The 20,744-nt window shown below is 40.9% G+C and overlaps 1 non-coding gene across 1 annotated transcript; it reads left to right on the forward strand.

Moving 5' to 3' along the window:
• Nucleotides 1-16,664: 16,664 nt before the first annotated feature.
• On the forward strand, nucleotides 16,665-16,768 carry LOC127739893 (small nucleolar RNA R71). The gene has a single exon (XR_008000635.1). It is a non-coding gene; the product is annotated as a small nucleolar RNA R71 (small nucleolar RNA).
• Nucleotides 16,769-20,744: the final 3,976 nt, after the last annotated feature.

The raw sequence follows: 20,744 nt of genomic DNA on the forward strand, positions 1-20,744 counted from the left end.
TGAGTTTCGAACATGGAACTTCACTTTTGGAAACATTGCCCTGCCCTCCACAAGGGCAGGGCAGCATTTTGTGGTGCACGGCCAGCGCACAAGATTGGGCGCACCAAGGGAGTCTCGGCCAGCAAGCACGCACGCACAGGCAGCATCTGGCGCACCATGGCAACTCTGCCCTGCCTTCCACAAGGGCAGGGCAGCATTCTGATGCATCACACGCACCAAGCACGCACGCAACAAGGGCCGCACGCACCATTTCCTGCTCTGCCCTCCACAAGGGCAGGGCAGCCTCCTGGAAGCCATTTTCTCATAGGCTGAAAATTGGATTAAAAATCCAATTTAATTCATTTCTTCACCAAATCAAAAGCCCATCCAAATTCTAAAATCCAAGAATAGAAAGTGTATAAATAGGAGATAGTTTGATGTAATTAGGACTTTTACTTTCACTTTGGATTTTTGAACCTTCTTTTAATTTTTGAATTCGGAAACTTCATTTTCTCTGAGAGCGAGGAACTGAGATTTTGGAGAATTGGGGAGAAGAATTGATCTCTCTTCTTTCTCGTTCTTGCTTGAGCATTGTTTACTTTTCTTGTTTGAGTCTTGGGTGTGAAGAATTGAGGAATTTCTGTCTCAATCTCCATTCAGGATCTCTTTAATGTTCCTTCTACATAATTGAGTTCAATTACATTTCCTTTACTGCTTCTTCTTTAATTTCTTGTTAATTTCTTTGTGAGTTTGGATCTGGGAAGGCAATTGAGATCTAGACTTTGCTATCTAGTCTTTGGAGTCCTGAGATCCCATTTCCTCTTTTGTTTCTTCTGTGAACCCCTGCTGCAAGTTAATTTCCATTTCTGTTTGAGATCTAGTCTATTTCAATTCATCTCTAGTTTAGTTAATTGTTGCAATTTAATTTCCCTTGTTTGAATTCTGAATTCCCAGTCCTCAACTCCATTTTTCCATTCAAGCAATTTATATTTCTTGCATTTTAAGTTACTGCAATTTATATTTCTTGCACTTTAAGTTTCAGTCATTTAATTTCTTGTTCTTTAAGATTCAACTCTTTTACTTTCAGTTCTCTTTAATTTCTGCAATTCATCCATCTCCCTTTATATTTCCTGTTATTTACTTACTGTTGGCTACAAAATCACTCAACCAATACTTGATTCGCTTGACTAAATCAACCACTAAACTAAAATTGCTCAATCCTTCAATCCCTGTGGGATCGACCTCACTCCCGTGAGTTTTATTACTTGATGCGACCCGGTACACTTGCCGGTGAGTTTTGTGTTGGATCGTTTTCCACACATCAGTTCTCACTAATGTTGGAATAGATTTCATTGATCCTTTTGCGTCTGTCACCACGCCCAGCATTCATGAGTTTGAAGCTCATCACAGTCATCCCTTCCTGGATCCTACTCGGAATACCACAGACAAGGTTTAGACTTTTCGGATCTCAGGAATGCTGCCAATGGATTCTAGCTTATACCACGAAGACTCTAATCTCTCGGATTTGAATGCTCTGTTGTTAGGAGAGGCAGTCAAACTCGTGAGCTAGGAACCCAAGAGACATCCATTCAATCAAAGGTAGAACGGAAGTGGTTGTCAGGCACGCGTTTATAGGTTGAGAATGGTGATGAATGTCCCGGATCATCACATTCATCATGTTGAAGTGCGAATGATCATCTTAGAATAGGAACAAGCGAGATTGAATAGAAAACAGAAATACTTGCATTAATTCATCGAGACGCTGCAGAGCTCCTCACCCCCAACCATGGGGTTAGAGACTCATGCCATCAAAGGTACAATTTCAGATGTAAAAATGTCATAAGTTATAAAATAAATCTCTAAAAGTAGTTTTTATACTCAACTAGTAACCTAGGTTTACAGAAAGTGAGTAAACTAAGATAGATAGTGCAGAAATACACTCCTGGGGCCCACTTGGTGTGTGCTGGGGCTGAGCATTAAAGCTTTCACGTGCATAGGCTATTCTTGGAGTCAAATGCCAGTTTGTAACCTGTTTTTGGCGTTTAACTCTGGTTTGTAACTTGTTTTTGGCGTTTGACGCTAGAATAGGACAGAAAGCTGGCGTTAAACGCTAGTTTATGTCATCTAAACTTGAGAAAAGTATGAACATTATATATTGATGGAAAGCCCTGGATGTCTACTTTCCAATGCAATTGAGAGCGCGCCATTTGGACTTCTGTAGCTCCAAAAATTCCATTTTGAGTGTAGGGAGGTCAGAATCCAACAGCATCTGCAGTCCTTTGTCAGCCTCTGAATCATATTTTTGCTCTAATAAAAATGTACTAAAAAGTAGCTAGATCCTACTAAAAACTATGTGAAAACACCCCCAAAAAGCGTATAAAATTTCCGCTCATTAGTAGCTCACTCTCCTTTCATCCAGTGAGTCCCCCAGGTAATGCTTGAGTCTATGGCCATTTGCAGTGAAGTTTCTCTGTGTTTTGTCCTCCATGAGCTTCACTTGACCATAGGGGTACACTTTGATGATGGTGAAGGGTCCAGACCATCTAGACTTAAGCTTCCCAGGGAAGAACCAAAGTCTAGAATTGTACAATAACTCCTTTTGTCCTTCAGTGAACTCCCTCCTTGCTATCATTTGATCATGCCATCTTTTTGTATTCTCTTTGTAGATCTTTGCATTCTCATATGCTTGGTTCCTAAATTTTTCCAGCTCGTTGAGTTGCCTTAGCCTCTTTTCTCCAGCAGCTTGCTCATCAAAGTTCAGTAGTTTTAGAGCCCAGAAGGCTCTATGCTCCAGTTCAACTGGCAAGTGGCAAGCATTGCCAAATACCAGTTGGTATGGTGACATCCCAATGGGGGTCTTGAAGGCTGTCCTGTAGGCCCATAAAGCATCGTCTAGCTTCTTAGACCAGTCCTTCCTTGAGCTTCCAACAATTTTTTCAAGAATCCTTTTTAGCTCCCTGTTGGAAATCTCTGCTTGCCCGTTGGTCTGCGGATGATAAGGGGTTGCCACCTTGTGTTTGACTCCATATCTGAGAAGGAGTGCTTCCAGTTGTTTATTGCAGAAATGTGTTCCTCCTTCACTAATGAGTGCCTTGGGAGCTCCAAACCTGCTGAAAATATTCTTTCTTAAGAAGCTCATTACGACCTTGTTGTCATTTGTGGCGGTGGGAAAGGCCCCATGAAGTCAATTCCCCATACATCGAATAGTTCTAGCTCCATTATAAATCTCTATGGCATCTCATTATTCTTGGGTAGATTGCCAGCCCTTTGGCATTCATCACACCTTGACACCAAGTCCTTTGCATCCTTGAAAATGCTTGTCCAGTAGAATCCACATTAGAGCACCTTGGCTGCTATTCTTTCTCCACTAAAGTGGCCTCCATATGTAGATCCATGACATTGCCAAAGCACCTCTTGTCCTTCTTCATGGGATATACACCTCCTCAAGATCCCATCAGCACACTTTTTGAAGAAATATGGCTCATCCCAGATATAGTATTTGGCATTTTTGATGAGCTTTCTCCTCATGTGTTTGTTGATGTTGGTTAGTAGTTCCCCAATGGTCTTGAAATTGGCTATGTCAGCAAACCAAGGGGTCTCTTGTATCATCATCAATTGCTCATCTGGGAAGCTTTTATTCACTGCAAGATGGTGTGCTCCTTCTTCTTCTTGTAGGATCCTTGAGAGGTGGTCAGCAACTTTGTTCTCTGCTCCATTCCTATCCTTAATTTTGATGTCAAACTCTTGGAGTAGCAGGATCCATCTTATTAGCCTTGGCTTGTACTCTTGTTTGGTAAGCAAGTATTTGAGTGCTGCATGATCAGTGAATACAATTACTTTAGAACCAATGAGATATGATCTAAATTTATCAAAAGTAAAGACAATGGCAAGTAATTCCTTCTCTATAGTGGTGTAGTTCCTTTGATTCTCATTAAGGACTTTACTGGCATAAAAAATGACATGCACCAATTTATCCTTCCTCTGTCCTAAAATAGCACCCACAGCAAAATCTGATGCATCACACATCAACTCAAAGGGTAGATCCCAACATGGTGGTGCTATGATAGGTGCAGAGGAAAGTTTGTTCTTAAGTTCCTCAAAGGCTAACATGCATTCATTATCAAAAACAAAAGGCACATTAGAGACAAGTAGGTTGCTCAATGGCTTGGCAACCTTAGAAAAGTCTCTAATAAACCTCCTATAGAAACCAGCATGTCCCAAAAAGCTTCTAATTTCTTTGACATTGCAAGGTGGGGGTAACTTTTCAATCACCTCTACTTTTGCCATGTCCATTTCTATGCCCTTTTTTGAGATTTTATGACTAAGGACCACTCCTTATGTAACCATGAAATGGCATTTTTCCCAGTTTAAAACAAGGTTGGTCTCTTGGCATCTCTTTAGCACCAAGGCTAAGTGATGCAAGCAATCAGAATATGTGTTACCAAATACAGAGAAGTCATCCAAAAACACCTCAATAAACCTTTCAATCATGTCTGAAAATATGGAGAGCATGCACCTTTGGAATGTTGCAAGTGCATTGCACAGTCCAAAGGGAATCCTCCTGTAAGCAAAGACACCATATGGACAAGTAAATGAAGTTTTCTCCTGGTCCTTGGGGTCCACAACAATTTGGTTGTAACCTGAATAACCGTCAAGAAAGCAGTAGTATTCATGTCCAGCCAGCCTCTCAAGCATTTGGTCCATGAATAGTAGGGGGAAGTGGTCCTTCCTAGTGGCATCATTAAGCTTCCTGTAGTCGATGCACATGCGCCAACCAGTCACTATTCTTGTTGGTAACAGCTCATTCTTCTCATTTGGTACAATAGTGACTCCTCCTTTCTTTGGAACTACTTGTACCGGGCTCACCCAAGGGTTGTCTGAGATGGAGTAGATCACCCCAGCTTGCCACAAATTCAACAGTTCCTTCTGGACTACCTCAATCATGGTTGGATTCAACCTTCTTTGTTGTTGCCTTGAGGGCTTAGCACCCTCCTCAAGTAGGATCTTGTGCACACACATTGAAGGGCTGATCCCTTTTAAGTATGTGAGTGTCCAGCCTATAGCATCCTTGTGTTGTTTCAGCATTTGGATGAGCTCCTCTTCTTGCTCCTTACTCAAGCTTGAGTTAATTATCACTGGGTAGGTGTTGTTGTCACCTAGATAGGCATATTTCAAGCTTGGAGGTAGGGTTTTTAGCTCTAGTTTTGGTGCCTCTTCTCCATTGATGTCTCTGTGGTTTGTCATGATTAAACTTTCCATGGTTCCTTGTGGTGGTTCTTCACGTGGTGCTTGTTGCTCCAATTCCATACTTCATTCATGTTGCTCTTCTTCCAAAACTCCTTGGACTATTTGTTCTATGGTGTCCACCATCATGCATTCTCCCATTGCTTCCTTGGGATAACTCATTGCCTTGAAGACGTTGAAGACCATCTTCTCCTCATGTAGTCTCAAGACTAGTTCTCCTTTTTACACATCAATGATGGCTCCAGCAGTAGCTAGGAATAGCCTTCATAGGATAATTGAAGTGTTTGCCTCTTTTTGCATATCCAGCACAACAAAGTCAGCTGGGAAGATGAATTCTCCCACCTTCACCAATAAATCTTCCACCACTCCATGTGGAAACTTGAATGTCCTGTCAGCTAGTTAGAGTGCCATTCTTATTGGTTTGGCTTCCTCAATTATCATCCTTCTCATCATGTTCAAGGACATAAGATTGATGCTAGCCCTCAAGTCACATAAAGACTTTTCAATAGTGATATCCCCTATGTGGGGATTTGAAAATTTCCTGGGTCCTTCATTTTCTAGGGGAGTTTCTTTTGTATGATGGCACTACAATCCTCAGTTAGGACTATAGTCTCCTTTTCTCCCCAGTTTCTTTTTCTTATCATAAGCTCCTTCAGGAACTTTGCGTAGAAGGGCATTTGCTCCAGTGCTTCAGCAAATGGTATGTTGATTTGGAGCTTTTTGAAGATTTCCAAAAATCTGGAAAACTGGTTGTCCTTCCCATCCTTCCTTAGCCTTTGTTGGTATGGTGCCTTTGGCACATAAGGCTTCAAGATTGGCTTTGGTGAAGATAGGCTAGGGACTTCTTCTTTCTTCCTATTTTCAGGCTTTTCTGCAGCTTCTTCTTCGTGGTTCTCCTAGTTTGGGGTGGCCTTTTCTACCACTTTTCCACTTCTATGTGTGATGGCCTTGCACTCCCCTCTTGGGTTGGCCATGGTGTCACTTGGAAATGTATGTGTAGGCATTGGGATTTGCTTGGATAAGAACCCTACTTGTGCTTCTCTTCTAGTTTTGAGATTGATGCACCTTGGTTCTTCAAATTCGACCTGTATTCTTCTTGGTTGTCATCTATCTTCTTTTCAGCTTGTGCTTGCCTTTCCAAAAGGGTGGAAATAGCCCCTGTGAGCTGTGATGATAGCTGTACTATTGCGGCCTTTACTCTCTCAAAGTTACCCTTGATTTTACATGGTTGTGTGGTTGGGGTTAGTGTGTCTTGATGGTGGTGTGTTTGCTGGTTGGAAGGATATGATGTGTGAGGTGGATTGTGGTAAGTTTTTCTGTTATTTGACTGGTGGTTGGAGTTGTGATTCTGGTATTAATTAGCTTGGTATGGTTTGTTGTGAACTTGGTTGTGATTTTGTTGGTACCCCCACCCAAAATTTGGGTGGTTCTCTATCTTGGGTTATATGTCTTGGAGTTAGGGTCATATGGTGGTCGAGAGGGGTTATGCACATAGTTTGCTTGCTCACATTCAACTTCTGGTTCATTTTCTTCTTGGGGTGGTGCTTGAGCGAGCTTGGACAACTGCAACTTGATTGTTTTCCATTTTCTTGGTTAAGGCTGTCAATTGTGTTGCAATTGCCTTGTTTTGTGCCAATAGGGCATCCATATAATTGAGTTCCAGCACCCCCTTCTTTTGACCTCTTTCTGAAGCATAGAAGTAGTCATTCTCATCTACAGTTTCAATGACATCTATGGCTTCCTCAATGGTCTTCTTCTTGTTGAGTGAACCCCCTAAAGAGTGGTTCACAGCCTTCTTCGATTCATAGGTTAATCCTTCATAGAAAATGTGGAGCTGTACTCACTCATTAAACATATCTGGTGGACATTTTCTTGTTAGATCTTTGAACCTTTCCCAGGCCTCATAGAGTGTTTTACCATCTAGCTGTCTGAAGGTTTGCACCTCAACTCTTAGCCTGTTGATCCTCTGTGGAGGGTAAAATCTTGCTAGAAATTTGTTCACAACATCCTCCCATGTGGTTAGGCTCTCCTTGGGGAATGATTCTAACCACTTTGTTGCCTTATCTCTAAGCGAGAAAGGGAACAGAAGTAGTTTGTAGGTGTCAGGGTGTACACCATTGGACTTTACAGTATCGCATATCCTCAAGAATGTGTTGAGATGTTGATTTGGATCTTCTTGAGCACCTCCTCCATATTAGTAGCTATTCTAGACTAGTGTGATGAGTTGAGGTTTCAACTCAAAATTGTTGGCATGGATTGTTGGCTTGAGGATGTTGTTGCCATAGTTTCCTGGATTTTGGTTGATGTAGGAGCCCAAGACTCTCCTCTCTTTCCCAGCTTGATTTCCAGCTCCTCCTCCAATATCTTCGTGCACTTCGTCTTCTATGGTGGTTGTTAGATCTTCTTCTATTGGTTCTTCTCCAACTATACCCTTGCCTCTAGCCTCCCTCCTCAATCTAAGGAAGGTTCTCTCAGGTTTGCTATCAAAAGAGGATGAAGTCTCTCCTCTTCTACCTGTCATACAGTCAACACACAACAAAAAAAGGGCAAGTGAAGAAATCTCCTCAGTTAAAATTAGTGGTTAGCTTGAGTGATGCAATTAATCAAACAGTTAGAAGAGTGAAAGTATAAAGAATGAATAGCTAAAGAAATCTCAGAAAGGCAAGAAAGAAAAATAGAGATTAGAAAGAAATTTAAAGGTTACACTAGGAAATGAATAAGAAAACAATTAAGGAAAAATAAAAATAAAAAAATGCTTAATATAGCTCTCCAATCAATTTAATCATTGTCAAATTCAAACCAATCCCCGGCAATGGCTCCATAAAACTTGATGGGCAGAATTCACTACCCTTTCCCAATAATATTGATGAATCTGCTCTTGGCAAGCGCACCAAAATTATCGTCAAGTATTAACCCACAGTAGAGTGGGATCGTATCCACAGAGATTGGTAGACTTGAGCAATTTTAATCAATTGGTGAATTAGTCAAGCTCAACAGAATAAGTTGTAAGTGCAGAATTATAAATGGCAGAAACATAAATGGCAAAGGAATAAAAGAAAGCAATAAAATGCAGAAATGGAAATAACAGGAATGTAAAGGGGAATAGGATTTTACAGAATGTAAGTAAAGCTATAAAAGAATGGGAGAGATAAGAATGGGGGAATTTATTGAGATCAGGAGATATTGTCTCTTTGGATTAAATCCAGCTCATATCCTCTTCAATCATGCAACTCATTGACCTCTTGGCAATCATGATTGATTGAGCCCCAATCCCTTGGTGACTCAATCTCTTAGATCTTAATCAATAGCCAATTCCTTAGTCTAATTGTTCATGAAGAGAGATATGCTTGGTCCCTGATTATACCACATATCATCATAGGTCCAAGTAGAGGGAGGATTGTATGTCACCATATCCAAACACCAAAACCCAGATTCTACTCAAGTGTGAGAAGGGATTTCTATCATGGTTTCATGTTTCCTTTTCCAAGGTTCCCATGAAACCCATTTTGCATTCAATCTCTTTTCCAAGTTAATTGAACAATAAGCATGAAAATCGAAATTCCTTCTAGCAAATCAAAGAGAAGATGAAGAGAAGAAGAAATTCACTATCATTAATCCATCAAGTACAATAGAGCTCCCTCTCTCAATGAGAGGGAATTTAGCTACTGATAGCTCAGAGAGAAAGTATAAAAGATGGAAAAGATGAAGTGTGAAAAGTAAAAAATGAAATCCAAAACTAAACTCTGTGACTTGCTTCCTCTTTTTCAATACTTCCAAGGGTATTTATACGACTCCTAGATCTAGAAAATAAAGGAAAATTACAAAAGTGAAAAGAAAATTACAATTTGGAGGGAAAAGAAACTCAACAAACGTGATCTTCCAGCTGGCGTGTGACTGGCACTTCTTTGGCGTGTCACGCCCCCTCTATTTCTGATTTGGCGTGCCACGCCTCTCCATTCAAGTGGCACGCCATCCTCTGTTTAACCCCTGGCATGCCATGCCTTCGAGCCAAAGTGGCACGCCCAGGACATTTTAATTGGCCATGTAACCTGGCGTGCCACGCCTTCCAACCCAGGTGCTCGATCTCTCCCCCGGATGAACCATAGAGCCAAGAGAAACCATGAACCAGAATAGAAGAGCTTGCCCCACCCATGAGTAAATATTTCGTAGTAGCCTCATTAGACCGTACATCTTTCTTGGTATATCCAGAAAGTAGATAGGAGCATAGACTGAAACATTCTGGAGCTACAAAGATAGTTATTAAATCGTTAGCGCCGCATAAAAACATTCCTCGCACCCCCAAGGTCATCTTCCTCATCTCCATGCTTCTGGAAATTTGTACCAGCGTGGCATGCCTAGGGTCTGGTGTGCCACGCCCTTCTTAAAGCTTCACCCTCTTGCTGGCGTGCCACGCCTCGTCATCCAAGTGGCACATCTGGGTTTATTGGCTCCTCTTCTTCCTCTCAGGAAAATACTACCAGCATGCCACGCCATGAGACTGGAATGTCACGCCCTTCATTTGCTTCATCTTCTTGCTGGCGTGCCACGCCTCATCTCCCAGGTGACACGCCTGAGTTCACTGGCCCTTTAATTCCTCCTCTAGAAAACACTACCAGCATGCCTCGCCATGAGACTGGCGTGTCACGCCTTTCATTTGCCATGGTCCTAGAGGTTGGCGTGCCACGCCTGGATGTTCAAGTGGCACGCCAAAGTGGGATGATTGAGCTGGCGTGCCACGCCTTTGATACCAAGTGGCATGCCCAGCTTTATTTGGCCTCCTTAGGTACTGGCGTGCCACACCTCGTCAGTCAAGTAGCACGCCTTAATGGGACTTCTTGAGCTGGCGTGCCATGCCTTCGATACCAAGTGGCACGCCCAGCTTTTGCATTGTCTCCTTATTCACTGGCGTGCCACGCCTTGTTGCTCAAGTGGCACGCCCATTCAATTGTGGGTCTTATAGGCTTGGCGTGCCACACCTTGGTCCTCAAGTGGCACACCCAAGTGAACTCTGGGTCTGACGTGCCACGCCTTTGACACAAAGTGGCACGTCATAGTGATGGTTCTTCTAGTAACAAATTAGCGTGCCACGCCCCTTTGATGGTCTTCATTTTTACTCTCTGGAATGTTGTACCAGCGTGCCACGCCCAGCTTCTAGCGTGCCATGCCAATACATTTTTGTGGCGTTTGTTCCAAGTGGCACGCCTGCTTCACACGCCCCACTTGTTTTGTTGTTTTCTTTCCTATTTTTGATGTCTTCTCCACCTGAAATCCAGCACAAACTTATTTCAAAGCAATATACTATGATATTCATCAATTAAGGCATGAATTGCAATGATTAAATGAGATTATGCTTCTTTTATGGTCTTTTTTATGCAAGAAAAAGGGTAGATGATATAAGTCATCAACAGTTCTCAATAAGATCAGAGAAAAGACTCATCATACACCTTTGGAAAGTAGTTGGTGCATTGCAGAAGCCAGAGGGCATTCTCTTATAAGCATAAGTCCCAAAAGGACATGTAAAATTAGTCTTTTCCTGATCTTCATGAGCTATATGGATTTAAAAATAGCCTGTATAACCATCTAAAAAGCAGTAATGAGATTTACCTGATAGGCAATCAAGCATCTGATCAATGAATGGCAAGGGGTAATGATCCTTGCGAGTGGCTTGGTTTAGACGCCTATAGTCATTGCAAACTCTCCATGAATTCTGCACTCTAGTTGTCAAAAGCTCTCCATGCTCATTCTTCACTATTGTGACTCCAGACTTCTTGGGTACCACTTGTACTGGACTGACCCATTCGCTATCTCAAATGGGGTAAATGATATCTGCTTCAAGTAGTTTGGTTACTTCTTTCTTGACAACTTCTAAGATGGTGGGATTCAATCTTCTTTGAGGATGACGGACAGGCTTTGCTCCTTCTTCTAGGAATATTCTGTGTTCACAAACTAGAGGGCTGATGCCTACTATATCTGCCAAGCTCCACTCAATTGCTTTCTTATGCTTCCTCAATACACTAAGCAGTTGTTCTTCCTGTTGGAAAGTGAGCTCCCGTGCAATGATAACTGGGAACTTTTGCTTATCCTCAAGGTAAGCATACTTGAGGTGTGAATGAAGGGGCTTTAATTCCAATTTCTGCTCATGGCTAGGCTCTGGACCTTCTGGAGCTAGTGATAATTGCAAGGCATCCTCATTTTGTTCAGAGGATGTCCCCACACTTGGACCTTGCTCTATGTGCTTCTCTTCTATTTCCTTCTAGTGAACTGCAGCGACAGTTTCATCAATAATGTCACACTGAATATAGAATGATCTTCTGGAGGATGCTTCATAGCTTTATTCAGATTGAAGCTCACTGCTCGGCCCAAAAACTTGATACGTAAAAATGAGATTTCACGTACAACCGGCAAGTATACCGGGTCGTATCAAGTAATAAAACTCACAAAGAGTGAGGTCGATCCCACGGAGATTGGTAGATTAAGCAACTTTAGTTAAATGGTAGATTTAGTCAAGCAAACATAGTTTTGATTTCATGAGCATTTTGATTTTTGAACATAATTGCAAGAATTTAAATAGCAAAGAATGTAAAGAATTAAAAGAGAGAAATAAAGTGAAAGTAAATAACGGAAACTTAAATTGCAAGAAACTTAAATGACATCAAAGGTAAATTGCAAGGAATTAAAGGTTGCAGAAATTTAAAGAACATAAGAGTAAATAGCAAGGAATAAAGAAACAGAATAGTTTTCATGAATTGATGTTAGTCAAAATCCTCCTCAATCATGGGTATAGATCCATGGCAAGTGGGTGATTGAATCCCAATCTCTTGGTGATTCAATCTCTCTCAACATAACCAATTGCCACTCTCGTGATCTAATTGTTCATGAGAAGAGATGAGGCTCAATTTTAATCCAGCCACACAATTCCCTTAGTCTCAACCAAGGAGAGTTACATCTCACATACTAACCAAGGTGTGTTGATCAAGGAAATCATGAAAGGATGAACTCTAAACTGAATTATGTGGCTCATTCCTCAAATTCACCACACAATTCACATAGATTAACCCCTCTCTCGATGGTGGTTGAATCTATGAAGAACAAGAGTTCCCTCTTTAGATCAATCACTAGAATTGAGGAGGAGAAGATGAGTTCACCAATACATTTCAACTAGCAGAGCTCTTCCCCCTAATGAAAGTGGGGTTTAGTGAGTCATTGCTCCAATTGAAAACTAAATTGCATGAAACTAAAGTGCATGAAAATAAAGAGTGAGACTTCAAAACAGAAATTGAGAATTCAAGAATTCATAGATGAAAACTACAAATTAAACTACACTACTACTAAGGAAGAAGAGAAGGGGAAGTGAAGAAGAGTGTATGAAGGGGAGGGGTCCGAAGACCCACTCTCAATGGAGTGTGCCAATTCACAGAATTCCAAATTGGTCTCCTCCGTATCCCCCCCATCCAACCTCCCAATGCTATGAGGCTATGGCCTTTATATAGGCTTTTCTAAATTACAAATTGAAATGAAATTAAAAGCAAATTACAAACAAAATAAAAATTAACTATTCTAGATGATTCTTGTGGCCTTGATTGGTTGAGATTTATGGGCTTTGCTTGCTTGATTTGGATTAGCTTCATGTAGGAATTCTTGTCAAACAAAGGAAGAAGAGCTCATTCACATTGCTTCTGGCCCAATGGCCTGGCGTTATTGGCAAACACGCCAGTTCAAAGGACGTTGGCAACGTGCCAATAACACTTCCTGGGCTGGTAGCTTGGTGCTTGGGCGTTACTAGCCCAAGTTGTTGCTAACAACTTGCTTTTCTTCTTCTTGACTTTACTTTCATGCTTAATGTTGCCCAGAATTTGAGTGTCAATCCTTTGCCTAAATATGAACTATGATATATCATTGGAAAGCTCTTGATGTCTACTTTCCAATGCCACTGAAATCACCTCATTTGGACTTTCCTAGCTCAAGTTATGCTCCATTGAAGAGGACAAGGTCAGGCTGCCCTGGTTGGGCGTTTTTGTGGATAACGCCACCAATAACGTGCTCAACAACGCCCCTAGCCCAAATTTCTTGGCCTGGGCGTTGTTGCTGGAGTTGCCAAGGAACACGCCAGTTCATTTTGGCCCTGGCAACGTGTTCGACTCCCCCTCCTTGGCCTACTCATGCTTCCTTGAATTTCAACCTCATTTCCTTGTTTTTGGGGCCTAAAGATGACTCTGATTCGAGCTTCCATTTCATGCTCCACTATAGACTATTATATATGGTTGGAAAGCTCTAAATGTCAGCTTTCCAATGCAATTGGAAGCACTCAATTTGGACCTCTATAACTCAAGATATCTTCCATTGAAGGAGGTAAGGTCAGGCTGCCTTGTTGGAGTTGTTGTGGATAACGCCCCTATATTCCAAGTTAGCAACGTGCTACCTCCATTCTTCACCATCCAAAGCTTCCTGGCGTTGTTACCAAACACGCCAATGCTTTCTTGAGTTGGCAACGTGGTTGGCACCAAGACTTGGCGTTGGCAACTTGATTGGCACCAAGACTTGGCGTTGGCAACTTGATTGGCACCAAGACTTGGCGTTGGCAACTTGATTGGCACCAAGACTTGGCGTTGGCAACTTGGTTGGTGCCTTGATTGGCGTTGGCAACTTGGTTGGTGCCTTGATTGGCGTTGGCAACTTGGTTGGTGCTCCTCTCTGGCGTTAGCAACGTGAATGGCACTCCTTTCTTCATTTTGGGCGTTGGCAACTTGGTTGGGCGTTGCCAACTTGGTGAGCAAGCCAGAAACAATACTTTCCATGTTTGAGGCTCTAAATGAAGCCAACATTTGAACCTTCAAATGAACTCCAATTTCATATTGTGATATATGGTTGAAAAGCTCTTGATGTCTACTTTCCAATGCCACTGATTTCACCTCAATTGGAGTTTTTTAGCTCAAGATATACGTTCTTGAAGAGAGCATCCTCAAGCTGCCTGGGCGTTGTTGCCCAAGTTGTTGGCAAACACGCCAGTAACAACGCCAGGCTCTTCTTCAACTTGGCTTGGGCGTTGCCAACTTGGTTTTGGCGTTGGCAACGTGCTACTCTTCCCCTGGTGGCTTCCCCTGATGGCTCCTGGCGTTGCCAACTTGCTGCTCAAGTTGGCAACTAGCAATGCTTCATTTCCTTGCTCTTGGGGCTTGAGTTTCCCTCTGATTTGAGCTTCCATTCCTCGCCACATTATGGACTATTATATATCGTTGGAAAGCTCTTGATGTCAGCTTCTCAACGAAATTGGAATCATGCCAATTGGATCCTTGTGGCTCAAGATATTCATCCTTGAAGACGGGGAGGTCAAGCTGCCAACTCTGCTGGACACACACTAGCAAGTTGCCAACTTGATTTCCAAGTTGCCAACTTGCTTGTTCTTCCTTTCTCCAATATTTTCTTACTCCATTGTCTTCTTGCTTCATCATCTAACATAAACCAAAGAACTTTCCTCAAAGTTTTGCCATCTTATGCAATAATTTTCAAGGGAATCATTCACATCAACTTGTATATAAACTCCTTGATTTATTTGCATGAATTATGCCAAATTTCACTTAATTCTTGGTTCATGGATGCATGGAGGAAAACTCACAAAATTGCTCATTTATTTCAAAGAAAGTGAATGAACCTAAGCTAAAACTAACTAAACTAACTAGTTAAAATGGCAAATATGCGAATGCATCAGCCGTCTATCTCAAAGGAATAGGTTCCTGAAAAGGCATCCAGCTTGAACTTCGAAGTCTTCAAGAATGGTCTTCCAAGTAGGATGGATGACGGCTTTCCCGAGTCATTTTGGGGCATCTCCAAGATATAGAAGTCAATGGAAAATGTGATCCCCTTAATGCTCACTAACACATCTTCATCAATTTCAACCACTGTAATAATGCTTTTATTTACTAACACAAAATGAGCTGCCGACCTTTTTAAGGGAAGGAGCCTCAAAGCATCATAAATAGACAAAGGCATAGTACTCACGCACGCTCCTAAATCACACATGCAATCAGAAAAATATTACACCCCCAATGGTACAGTTAACCATACATGGACCTGGATCACTACATTTTTCAGGTATACCTCCCATTAAAGCAGATATAGAGCTACCTAAAGGAATAGTTTCTAATTTATTAATTTTATCTTTATGTATGCACAAATCTTTTAGAAACTTTGCATATTTAGGTACCTGCTGAATAACATCAAAAAGGGGGACAGTTACCTCAACCTTTTTGAATATTTCTACCATTTTGGGATCAAGTTCCATCTGCTTTCTGGGCTTCCTTGCAAGGTGTGGGAATGGAATAGGGAGGGCGTTGCTTGCAGCTTCTGCATCCTTTGGTGTTTCATTCTGTGGTTGAGCTGCTTCTTCTTCAACTATGTTTTGTACGTCCTCTTCCTCTTCAGCATCTTTCACTTCCACCACATCCTCATCTGGGACGTGTACTGTTGGGCTTGGTTCCTCCTGGTTCCTCTCCTGTAATGTGGTTTCAGACCTCAAGGTGATGGAATTGATGCCACCCTTGGGATTAGGTAAGGGTTGAGAAGGAATTCCACTGGAGCTTGAGGGTTGATTGGTGGAATTAGGTGATGAATCTAACTGGGAGACGAGAGCTTGTAAAGTGGCAGTCAGACCATTTAAAGTAGAGTTCAGCTGCGCCTGCATGTCTTGTTGCCCTTGTTCAAAAGAACGGAGCATCTCATCATTTGATGAGGAATTGGAGTAAGTGATCTGAAGAACCTGTTGTTGGTTGTGCTGGGGTCCTTGAGACTGTCTTAGGTGAAGGGCTCTGTAAGGTTGGTTCTGATTCTGCTGTCTATTGTTGTTATTGTTATTCCACCTCTGGTTTCTATTGTTACCCCTGCCTCATCTGTTATAGTTGTCCCTCCAACCATGGTTAGAATTGTCTCTCCAACTTTGGTTGGAATTGTCCTGCCATCCATGGTTATAGTTGCCACCTTGTTGATTGTATCCTTGATTTGGGCGGTCATAGAAGTTATGAGTGGCTGCCACAGTGTTGTCTTCCTATTGGAGCTACGGACATTCATCAGTATCATGATTATGATCAGCACAGATCCTGCATACTCTTTGTAGAACCAACTGTTGGCTTTGTTGTGGTGGGGGAGGCTGAGCTTATTGTGCTCGTTGTTGATTCAAATGCATCTGTTTCAGTAGGTTGGTCATTTCACATATACTATGGGTCAAAGCAGTAGTCTCTCTGCTAGAGGACACCTCTGCAACAGCTTTTGAGTGGTTGTGCCTATGCCTGTGATTCCTAGTGGATTCAGCTAAGTCGCTGATCAATTGCCATGCTTCATCTGTAGTCTTGTACTTTTTCATAGAACTATTACTAGAACCTTCTAATATGGTCTTATCCTGAGGCTTCATGCCTTATGTGAAGTAGCTGATCAACACCAACTTGTCAATCATGTGATGGGGGCATGCGTTCAGGAGATTGTTGAAGCGCTCCCAATATTCGTAGAGAGTCTCGGATTCACTTTGAATAATCATAGAAATTTCTTTCCTCAATCTATTAGTAACTTCAGCTGGAAAGTATTTTTCCAAAAATTCTCTTCTAAGCGTATCCCAGTTAGTAACAGTCGCTTCAGGTTGAGTGTAGTACCATTCCCTCACCTTTCCCTCAAGAGAAAACGGGAAGGCGGTTAACAGAATAGAAGTTTCATCTGCACCATGACACCTAACAGTAGAACAGGCTGTCTGAAAATCCCTAAGGTGCTTGATAGGCTCTTGAGCAGGTAAGCCATGAAACTTGGGCAACAAGTTGATTAGTGTAGTTTTTAGTTCAAAATCTGTAGCCACCGTTGGGTGATGCACTTGAAACAGCTACAGTGTAAAATCTAGGGCTCCAACTTCCTGGAGAGTAATCCTCTTAGGTGCTGCCATATTACCTGCTCGTGAATCAACTGAATCAGTAGTAGAGGAGCTTGTTTCTTCCTTAAATGGCGGTTCAGATTCACCCTCAGATGAGAGTGGGGAATTGATAATAGTCACTTCACCACCCTTAGAGGCTAACCGACGTCGAGCTCGACTAATGCGTGAAAGAGTTCTCTCAATTTTAGGATCAAAAGTAGCTAAGCTCGGATCAGGCAGTGAACACATCATTTAACGAAAGAAACATACAGCTCATGGTAATAAAACAAAATAAAATAAAATGCAAATAAATAAATTCCAACCAATAATTTAGCATACTATTGCAACTTCCCGGCAACGGTGCCAAAAACTGACGTGGTGGAAATTGGCCGATTAAAAAATTAATGTAAGAAGAACGTTGCAAGTACAGTTTTTAACCAGCAAAGATCCGCTTATCAATTTAGAAGGGTTGTCACAAAATTAGAATAAAAATACTGGGGGTATGAATCACAGGTCGTCTCTCAATGAGTTGACAAAAAGAGTGCAGCTTATTGGTCAGAGGTTTTCCAAGAAATTTTTGAGATTGAGAAATAGAAAAATAAATAAGAGAATTTATGTAATTCAAATAAAAATCTTGACCAGGAGAAGATTAATTGAAAGTTCTATCCTTGTTGGATTTTAACTTAGTGTAATTCTAAAGGATTGTTGTTCTACTTTGTCATCCCTTAATTAATAAGGGAAAGTCAAGTAGCTAACTAACCAACTATACCCTCAGTTCCTAATCCTCTCCTAAGGAAGGATTAGAGTTAGAGACTAGAATTGTTAGTCATTAACTATCCATTAGGATTATCACTTGAGTATTCCAACTCAAGGTTCTCCTTTTAATCAACTCCCAATCAAGTTAGGGAACTACTCCATTATCATGAATGTAAACTTCACAGAATTAAAAAGGGAGTAAAAGGAAGACATGATAGACAATAATAAAAAAGATCAATTAAAAATAAAAATGGTTCTTGTATTAGTAAATTCTAAAAATAACCCAATTGTAACTCTGAACAAGGATTAAGGATATGAAAGAGTAAGGGACAAGAGAAACAAACTAGAATGATGAAGTCTTGGCGGAGGTAACAACTCTTCTCAATATCCAAATCAAAAGCAACCAGCAAATAAAAATTCTAAGAACTATGAATGTGAAGAAAAGCCTAGAGGAGGAGTAAAATCAGATCTAAAAACTAAAAAGTATCCTAATGAGAATCTGTGTTGAGTCTCTGCATGTTCCCTGGCTCTAATCTGTGTTTTTAGGCCGAAAATTGGGTCAAAATTCGGCCTAAAAATGCCTCCAGCGATTTTTATGAATTCTGCAGATCGCGCATGTCACGCGTGCGCGTCATTCAGAATTTTCCTTGCCATGCATACGCATCGTCCACGCGTTCGCGTCATCCACGCGTTCGCGTCATTCGTGGAGATTCCAATCCATGCGTTCGTGTCAGGCAAGCGAACGCGTCACTGCAATTTTCTCCATTCCGCGTCGGTGTCCGCTGGTCATGTCCTTGGTTTCTTGCGTTCCTTCCATTTTTGCAAGCTTCCTCTCCATTTTCTAAGCCATTCCTGCCCTATGAAGCCTGAAACACTTAACACACAGATCACGGCATCGAATTGTATAAAGGAGGATTAAAATACACAATAAAAAGATCTCTATGATGCAAGTTTTCAACCATAGAGCAACTTTGGGAAGGAATTATAATATCATGCTAATCATATAAATAAGTGGGTAAAGACTTGATAAAACCACTCAATTAAACACAATATAAATCATAAAATAATGGTTTATCAACCTTCCCACACTTAAACATTAGCATGTCCTCATGCTTAGCTTTAAGGAGATAAAATGAGTGAGTAGGGAAATGTAAGACTCATGTAATGCAATGCAACCTATATATATGAATGTAACTATATGATTTTGTTACTTGGTTAAGAAAAAATAAGTTCTCTAAGACAAACATAAATCAAACTCCACTAATTCAAACTATACAGTAAAAACAAGTAAACTTGTAAGAAGACAGCTCATGAAAGCAGGGAACATAGCATTAAGCATTGAACCCTCACTGATGATGTATATACACTCTAGTCACTCTAGTGTATAGGGTAATCACTCTATCCTTCTCTAATCATGCTTTCTAAACTATGTTCTTCTTCTAACCAATCAACAATATTTAATGTACCAATACAAACATCATGAGATCTTTTCAAGGTTGTAATGGGGTCAAGGTAAAGGTGAGGATATATATATATATATATGGCTAAGTGAGCTAAAATATGAATCTTTGACTAACCTAAGCTCTCGCTTAGTATACATACACTCTCTATAACTTTAGAATCATGCCTAGCTACCCAAAATTTCTCACTTTTGCATTACATACTCATGCATCAACTTCTCTTTTAATTTTTATCACATATGCATTGATCTTGGAGCTTAACTTGACTTAGAATTGGGGTAAATTTTGTCCCCCTTATTTATTTATTTATCTATTGAATACTTTTGGATTTTTTTTCAATAAAGACATAAAAGCTAAAATAACATATCAATGCATTTGGATTTTTAATTTTTTTGTTTTACATGAGTAGGCACCCAAATTCCCAATATTTTATTAAAGTAAGAACATAACACATTCCCTTATTAACCCATGCTCCCACAGTTTTCCCATACTTAATTAACACACAATCTCTATCTTAAGCTAACCAAAGATTCTATTTGGGATAATTAATTTGTTTTTTCTGCTTAAGGCTAGTGATGTGTAAAATATAGAACAAATGGGATTTAAAAGGCTCAAAGTGGCTGACAAGGATGATTTAAAGGGTAGGCTTATTTGGGATAAGTGAGCTAAACAAGTAATGGTCTCAATCATATGCATGCATATAACACATTAAACATTGGACATATAGGATGAAACAAAATAAAGATTACAATCATAGAGAAGTAGACACACTAGAATAAAATATTTATGGTTAGATAGTTTAAACATGTAATTAGGCTCAAAATCTCACGGGTTGTGTGCTCTTAGCTCAAAAATCATGTTCCAAATACAACTTCAAACAAATTTAACACAAAAGTTTTTATTTAAATTAGTGAATTTTTTCAAAAATCAGGTCTTACAAAGAAACTTATTATTTTTCAACCAAATAGAACATGCATGCAAATAACCTATTTCTATGCAATCTATCCTATTCTAATCAAAAGAAAAATAACTAAATATCCTACTTTATTGGTGTTAGGAAAGAGAAATTATCTCCGGAAGTCAGGTACTGACCGACCTCCCCACAATTAAGGTTTTGCACCGTCTTCGGTGCCATCTGTCAGGAAGAAAGTGGGGTTGGTAGCAGTATCTCCACAATCGGGGCCATCATGGCTCCCTGTGCTGGTAAATGAAGTGGAGTCCGGGGTGTCTGGGTCTTTGTCATGTCTGTGGTTTCCTGTGAGTAGCGCCTTGAGGTATGTGAATCGGCGCTGGTTAGGCGCTCTCTAGCTTCGCTTTCTGTTCTTGCCGGTCCAACCTCTCAAGTATCTAATGGAGAAGCTGATTTGTTGAAGGTGCTTGTGGTGTGGAAGGAGGAATGTCGTCATTCGATTCTGTAGGCT

Source organism: Arachis duranensis, chromosome 6 (genome assembly GCF_000817695.3).
Source record: "Arachis duranensis cultivar V14167 chromosome 6, aradu.V14167.gnm2.J7QH, whole genome shotgun sequence".
NCBI classification, from domain to species: Eukaryota; Viridiplantae; Streptophyta; class Magnoliopsida; order Fabales; family Fabaceae; genus Arachis; species Arachis duranensis.